Below are 8,788 nucleotides of genomic sequence, written 5' to 3' on the forward strand. Positions count from 1 at the left end.
TACTTTTTATATTAATTTTCAGATATTTTAATAATGGAATTTATATGTTTTGATGTATTATTTTTAAATATATTTTTAACGTATAAATGGAAGAGTGAGAGTTGCAGAGAGCGTTTGGAGGAGGAGCGTTTCAAAAGCTTTGGTGGGGGTGGGGGTGAGAATACGAAGGAGAGGAATCTGAGTCTGTGTGTTTTGACCGAGGAATTGTAAAAGAGTAGGTTAACTTTAGTAAATAGGGGTAAAACGGTAAAAATAAAAAAAAAAAACATAAAGGTTAATTTTGTATTTAAAAAAAAAATCAAAAAAAATTGGGGGGTGGAGGTTGGGATTGGGGAGGTACAGGGAGTAACTCCTTAAAAGTTATTAGTTTATGGATAAATGAATAATTTGATTTATGTTAATTTAACTTTTAAAAGAATAAAATATTTATATTAATATACAAACAAATCTTGTCATTATATTTTAGGTTAAATACATTCAGTGGTCTTTTTGCTAGTTTTCTTCAATTAGGTCCCCGTTTTTTAAAAATTATCAATTTAGTCCCTAAATTTGAAAAATCAAATCAATCAAGGACATTCCGTTAACTGTGTTAAATATGGACTTTGCTGGCAAGAGTAGCTATCATACTGCAGACAGATGGCACATATATGTTTATGACGTGGACTTAAATGATTTTTTTATGCATAAAATTGAAGAGACACGTGATTTCAGTAGTTTTCTCTTTAATTACTTTTAATTACATATTCTTTAATTACTTTTAATTATTCTCTTTAATTACTTTCAATTATTAGGATGAGTAATTTTCTCTTTAATTACTTTTAATTATTCTCTTTAATTACTTTCAATTATTAAGATGAGTAATTTTCTCTTTAATTACTTTTAATTATTCTAAAATCCCAATCAGATTTTGAACCCTAAATTAGTTTCCTGATACTAACTATTCACGCAACTCATATTTGATTTCTCCCAAAATCTTTGAGTGCTTCTCTGGCAAACAATAGGTTCTTTTCCTTTCTTTTGTTTTGATCCATTAATCAAAAGCTTCAAGCTTTTTCCTTTTCTCTTCATCATGGGTGTTGAATATAACAATGGACAAACCAACTTGGAGAATTATCCAGGGCGTGCTGATGGCATGGCGATGATGCTAGGAAGGCGTGTTTCAGGCGAGGTTCACTATCGTGCAGTGAACCATGGCTAGGAGGTTTTCGTTCCTCCTTTCGACCTAGTGCGAGTTCGTCTGGCAGAGAGAGTAGGCATTACCCCATTCTTTATCTTTTTCTTGGTTCTGCGTGGGATTTTGCAAGGAGGGGATACGAATTCCGGTTGGTAGGGCGTGTCCTCCCTTCTCGTGGCAAGGTGAGTGTTGTAGTGGCAGGATTGATTTTCCGGCGATGATGCGGCAAGGGTTTTGATTTAGGATTAGGGTTCCGAGTTACGATTTAAGGTTTCCTTTTGCCTCTGTTATTCATGACTGTGATTCTTGATGGTTATGAAATGAAACTTTTGGGGCTTAGGGTTTCTGAAATTGNGAAATGGGAATTCTGGTCTGGGAAATCTTGTTTCTTGATTTAGTTGTGTTTTTTATTGGGGTTTGGGATTCTTTGTGGTGGTTTCCATCTTAAAAGTGGCCTGCAATGACGGACACCGATTTGCACTCGTTTTAGACTTGATGGCATTGGCTCTGGTTCCTTGCTCTGGTGATGTCAAAGTTTGGTTTCTGATTAAACTTTGCGACAAAAACATTAAAAATAAGAAACCACTGAAATGTGTCTCTTCAATTTTATGCATAAACAAATCATTTAATCCATGTCATAAACACATATGTGCCATCTGTCTACAACATGACAGCTACTTTTGCCAGCAAAGTCCATATTTAATGCCGTCTAGGGAAGTTAACGGAATGTCCTTGATTGATTTGATTTTTCAAATTCAGAGACTAAATTGATCATTTTTAAAAAAGGGGACCTAATTGAAGAAAACCAGCAAAAATAGGGACCACTGAATGTATTTAACCTATATTTTATTGTTAAACTTTTTAGGATTATTTATCGATAAAAAGTTTAAATGATAAATGTTTCTTTTATATGATTTTAAAAAAAAAAATTATTTCATTTTAAAAGTAAATATTTAAAAATATAACAATTTTGTTTATCTAATAAGGGAAAGTTATGCAAAACAAACAAGATTTACATGTTTGTTAGATGAGAATGGGACTTTCGTAATTCGTAATAGATTATAATATAATCTTCGTGTTCTGATTTTAAAGACAAAATAAATTATATATAATTTAAACGAAACATAGTTTTTAAAAACAAATAATAAAAAAATATTTAACTTAAGTTAATTTCACAGTAAGTTAAGAATGACGATAAAAGAAACAGTAAGTTGAGAATACTCTAGTATTAACGAATTTGAATTTGTTTTATATTTAGAGATTAAACATCAAATTATGAACAAATTGACTGTACAGTACTATATTTTATTACCGCAACGGTATGGATTTATTATGTTTTAAACCATTTTCTTTATATAGGTTTGTAGATATGAGAAAAGTTGGTAAGAATGATACTAATATTTGGAATCATCGAAGTGTAAATAAATCCAAGTGTAAATATATATATAATCTTTTCCCTGATAACATCAAGTAATGCCATATGTGAAAACTAAAATAAATAATAGCAATTAATAAACATAAATAAAATCTTAAAGAAAGATTTATTTAGTTTTTTTCTAATTTTAGATATCAACATAATCCGGAGATACTGGTACAATTCTAAAGATTAAATTGGTTTGTGCTTTTTATGTGTTATTTCCAAAGATTATAAACATGAAAATTAATTCACATTTTAAAGTGTATTTTGAAAAGAATGTATTATTGTGATTAGATTTATGTAAATGATATATTAAATCATTTTAGATTACGTTTTTCCTTGTATCCATTAATCGTACTTGCACCCAAAGGAAATAAAAGGTAAGAATAAGGGAGTTCATTCACGTGGATAAATGCGGTGCCCGTAGTAAACTAAAAATACATCAACTTATTCTTAATTAATTTTTTCATAAGTTAGAAATTTTGTAATTTTAGTTGATTCATCTAAATATAATTTATTTCATATGTAAAATCTCATAAAATGTTATTTTAAAAGTGATGATAGGTTAACAATAGTAAGATTCGATTATTTTAATTAAATGATTTATTTATAAATATTGTTATTATAAACGAGTTTTATTATTTTAAAATATATTAACTCTTAAGAAATCACTTTTCTATAAACCTATGAGTCATCTCTTTGACAATTAGGAGGTACCTAAGAAATCATGGTGGAGTAATCTTCACTTCTATCCGATCAGTTATTTGTTTAAAACAAGTAAGTTTCTATCTTTGTTTCTGTTCATAATCGATCTGTGATTTTGTCCAAGAATCCTTTCTTGCATGTAACAAATATGTTTCTCCTTTGGTTCTTCGGTAAGCTGAGGTTCTAAGGACTCTTTCCGCTTTCAATTTGGTGTTTCTTAGGTGTTTGTAGAATTTCCTTGTGTTTCAAGCAATCGGTGAAACATTCTTAGAGTTGGGTAGTTTCTTGTGAAGTAAGGGAAGATAAATGTTTATGTCTAAATTGATATTTTTTGTAAGTTTAGGTGTTGTATGTGTATTAACTTGATAGAGTAATAATTTCAATGTTTATGAGATATTCGTTCAATGAAATGTATATGCTTTGGTATGATATGATTCCAATATGATATGATGAAGTTTGGTTGTTAATTTGTCATTAAATGCATGTCATGGAATTGTATTGATTTTGTAGTTGACTGATGTTTGTGAAGTGAAGATTGGTCAAAGTTATGGTTTTAGTAGATAAAAAAGGGGGGTTTTAATTGTCAAGTTTGTGAGATAAAGGTTGGTTTGGTGAATATGATATTCCAAGTCTGTTGTGGGAGTATTTGAAAGTTGTTAGGAGTATGGAAACTGGTTTGGAACTAAAGAGGGTGGTCCATGGTTGGTGTGTGAGTGGTTTATAGTGCAAATGGGAGGTTTGGGTAGTGAAATTCTAAAATAGAGAGTTGAGACAGGTTTGGGAAGTTTGAGGCCTGTAGTTGAGTCACTTAAAACTTGTCTAGGCCTTTAGCTTGCTATTTTGGTATAAGGAATGGTAGAAATGGGTTTTAAGTAGTCTAAAATGGGTAGTTTGGGGTTTAGAGTGGTCATTTCAAGTTAGAAGTATGTTCTTAGATATTTCTCAGTGCCTAAGAGTTTGTAGGTACCATTTAAACTTGTGTAGAGGGTTACTAAAGTCAAAATAGGTGAAATTTAGAAGTTGATGAAGCGTTGGGCACCCCTTAGGCTCCCTTTTTGCGAGAGGAACTCGCCTGAGTGCCCCTGTCTAGGGATCTGGTGCCTGAGGGCCCTTTTAGGGGGGGGGGGGGGGGGGGGCGGGCTAAGCGCTACTGCACCAGTTTTGGGTTTTTTAGGTTTTGGAAATCTAAAATTAAGGGTTTTAGATGTCAGTTTTTGACGTTCTTTAGGTTGTTTTGGAGCTTTTGGTTCCTTTTGGAAATTTTTGTGAGGGTTTCCAAGTTGTTTTCCTTGCCAAGTGTGGGTATCAAGCTACTATGAAGGAAATTTATGCTATTGTGTGATTTTTGATGACTTGTAAGGGTGTTTCTGGTTCTTTAATGTATGATCGGTGGTTTCATGTATTGGTATGCAATGTAAACGTGAAGTGATATCAATGGTTTTAAAGTTGTGAAAATGAGTTTCAAGGAGGAACATCTTGGTGGTGGTTTCAAGTATTAATAGTATGAATGGTTGAAGTTAAGTTGGGGTTTATCCTGACATTCTAATGATCATTCATGCTTAAGTAGAGAATGATGAGTCATGTCTTGAGAATAATAGGAGATCTGAGCCTGAGGGGTCTTTCTCCAGTTGGCCAAAAGGTGTTTGTAGGACTAACCTGGCGTGGTAGCTTGGGGTAGTCCAACTGTTCCACCACACCAGTGCAAGACCCTCTATAACTCGACATTCCATACAATAGCTTTTATAGCTGGTTATAGAGAGATTGATCTATTGTACTTTTATAGCTTTGTTTTCATCTAAGTAATTCTATTATCATATATGTAACATAATATTTTAACAATTTTATACTATTAAAATGGAATGTAACATTATACATTGAATACAATGCATTCTACTTGTTTTTAAACGATGAATTTGTATAAAGAGATGGAAGGAATAAAATAATAAAAAAACATGAAAATTGATGATAAAAATAATTAAAAATAAAAAAAGGACTAATATTTTATGATTAATTTTCTTCTCATAATAGGAACATCTTATAAAAAAATTAAAACATAATAAAATATTGACAGCCAAATTAATTACATGTGAACAGAGAATTGATTTTCTATTACATAAAATTAGTATTTAGTACACTCCGTAGTTCTATAATTTTTGAGAAAATACATATGGATACTTGGTGTCCCTCTTTCAAAAATTCCATCTATGGTTTCTGATATTTTTTAACAATACTTGATAATTACAATTAATACACTTTGTTCCGGATGAACTTCCCTCCGATCGTTCCTGCACAATTTATCCCAGACGTCCGGTTGCTCTCAATGTCCGTAACCAGTAAACTTGCGGGGATCTACTTTAGTCCAGACCGACCGGGTACCTGTAAAGGCACTCCGATGCTCAAGTCAATAAACAGATGAAGGTTAGAGATAGAGAGAGAATATCCTAAAGCAAGAGTAAATGAGCATTCAATGTAACCAACTACCTTTCACCTTTGACTTGTATTTATAGTTTTCGTTATGGGCCCGTGATTAGCTACTTCTTAATTACGGCCCAATTATTGGCCCATCTTTCTTAATCATGTTTTAGTTTCGCCTAATCTTAACGTTTTTCTTTATTTGGGTGATTCCGCGCGCCCGTTCACCAACACCCGCCGTCCCTCGAATCTGTTTTGAACAGGATCTGTTCTATAAGCTCGTGCCCCTGTACCCTTAAGTTCTAAGGAGACAGTGGACGAATCATGACCCTGTGATAAGATTACGATCGACGTCCGGTCGGTGAGTCTATCTGTCCTGCCTGATCTACCGTTATCGACATCATCCGATCATTATAAGCGAGGGCATACGGACGGAACGTGCGGGCTTCGCCATTGCTGCCAAGCCTCCTCACCTAGCGGTGAACTCGAAAGCCGGTCGCTTTAATTACAGAGGAAACCCTCTGTAAACCCTAGCTTCGATCTTTCGGTTAGGGGTATTTTCATGCTGGCCATCCTACCGTCGCCCGGTCCATATAGTACATAGGCCCCCCAAGCCCGAGATAATGTAATTATCGTGGGGTTTGAAAGGAGTTAATCGTCTGCTGTTGAGTGACCTTCCCCCCAACTCAGATCAGTGGGTCGGTCACGTACGACGTTTGCACTGCCCCTGTTGTGGCTTGAAACGACTGACGTCTCGATTCTTGCGAAGGTGTTTTAGGCGGGAAAAGACACGTGGCGTGCTGCCAGAGGTTGTAGACGTTGGGTAACCGTAACGTCTTTTGATCTCAACCGTTGGACGTGTTGATCTTGGACGGTGGGGATGGACTTCGGTTTTTCAAAAAAATTTCTATAAATAGGGTGATGGAGATTTTGACTCTCATTCTTTTCAGCTTGTCTTCCTTCTTGTTCATTCGTTTTCCCCTAGGTAATAAAGGAAATGGAGTATGTTACCATTGAGTGTTCTCTGGAGTCGTCAGGGCGCGGTGGCGGTGGCGGGATTGGTGGCGGAGACAAGGGCAGTCTGTTCGAGGGTTCGACGTCTTCTGGCTCCATTTCTGATGATGCATCCACCCCCAAAGGGGTTCTTTCGACGGGGGAAGCTCCTCTTGAGGAGGTGCTCGAACCTGGGCGAAACGTTGCTTTGCCGGGCACGGAACTTCCGGCGGTGGATGCGGATCGGATTATTTATGGGGTCCCCCTTTTTTTTATTACGGGGTGGAATAAGGGTCGACTCGGTTCCTTTGACGCTGGTCGGTGGCCTCCCAACGATTGGAGGGTACGATTGAGCCGGCTTCGATGTAAATACGCTGACGTCCAGTATTTCGCAAACAGGTCTTCGGGACTTCATTGGGAGGTCCTGCCTAGCAAGGGATGAGGCCGACGCTTTGTTGATACGAGCGGCCGTTAGTCGGGAGAATGAACGCGTGTACCACGGGAAGGGTTCCAGTGCCGAAGACTTCTTTTTCATCTACACCACCCTGTTCGAGCACATGCACATTCGAGTTCCCTTCACTGATTTCCAAATGGAGGTGCTGCGCGCCTTGAACGTGGCGCCTACGCAACTTCATCCAAACTCCTGGGCTGATTTTCAAGCGCTCGGAGTGATGTGTATGGCGGCCGGGGTATTGCCCACCGTTCCGACCTTCTTGCATTACTTCGATGTTCACCCAATCTCGTCCGGATGACTAAATAATGAGACTTGGTTTTTATTGTTGTCCTATTTCATTCATTTTCTTTCATCTTTTTTATTATTTATTTTATTTTATGTTATTTTGTTGTTCTTAATTTTATTTTACTATTTTGTTTTAAAAAAAAAGTAATTACAAAAAAAAAAGAAACGAAGAAAGAATAAAATAAAAGCAAAAAATTTTTAAAAGAAAAAAAAGGAAAAAGGGGGTGCACGTGAATAAAATGAGAGAAGTGCTCTATGTGATTTCCTTGGAAAATGCCCATAAGCAATTAATGCATGATTGATCACTTTTTTTGAAATTTTGTTTTATTTGGTAATAATTTGAATCAACATTATGACAATGATTACAAGAAATAATTAAAAATAATATATTGATTGTTGTATTCAATTCCTTCCTAAAGAGAAAAGTATGATTTTGATTTGATTAACTTTTCTTCAATCAAGACCATTTATTTCCCTATTTTGCTAATTGANAATTAATTCGCCATTAAGGCAAGATCACAATAATATTACAAATGCGTGTATATAAATATGCACCTTGCAAACAAGAAAAAGAAGGAAGATGATTGAACTTCAGGAAGAGAGCACAAGGGAATAGAAAAAAAAAAGGAGAAAAATCCAATTTCGGAAAGAGAAGGAAGAGAATAAAGAAAAAAGGAGTGGGACAAAGAGGCACGTGCACAGATGAACGAACAACTTTCTGTAGAAGCTTTTTCTGGTGCAGTGGAGGACCTTTAAGGCAGCTTCAGAAGGGTGGAGATCAATTTCCTGGTTACATTTCCTTTCCCATTCTTATTGGACTTTGTGTTTTCATTTTATTGTCTTTGCTTTAATTTCTTTAGCTTTAGAATTTATTTTATTATTGTTTGCTAATAAAAATAAAAATTTAAAAATGATAAAAATTAAAATCAATAAAAAATATTTTGAAAAGGTTTAAGCACAGGTGCGACCATTCTATCGGCCTTGCGCTGAAAACTTTTTCTTTTTCTTTTAAAATCAACAAAATTTCATTTTAAAAGTTTAAGCACAGGTGCGACCATTCTGTCGGCCTTGTGCTGAAAAATTTTTCTTCTTCTTTTAAAAATCGACAAAATTTCGTTTTAAAGGTTTAAGCACAGGCGCGACCATTCTGTCGACCTTGCGTTAAAAACTTTTCCCCTTTTTACAAAGGCATCGAAACACCAAAACATCCTTTGTTAAACAAATAAACAAATTTTCAGCTAGAACTACATAACCCTGATTTTTCACTTTGAGAATACGTAGGAGCAAGGTCAATCCTTGTCGGGCACAAAAAATAAAAAAATATATTTTGTTTCTTTAGAGTTTTATT

Source organism: Vigna radiata, unplaced genomic scaffold, assembly GCF_000741045.1.
Source record: "Vigna radiata var. radiata cultivar VC1973A unplaced genomic scaffold, Vradiata_ver6 scaffold_95, whole genome shotgun sequence".
Lineage (NCBI taxonomy): Eukaryota > Viridiplantae > Streptophyta > Magnoliopsida > Fabales > Fabaceae > Vigna > Vigna radiata.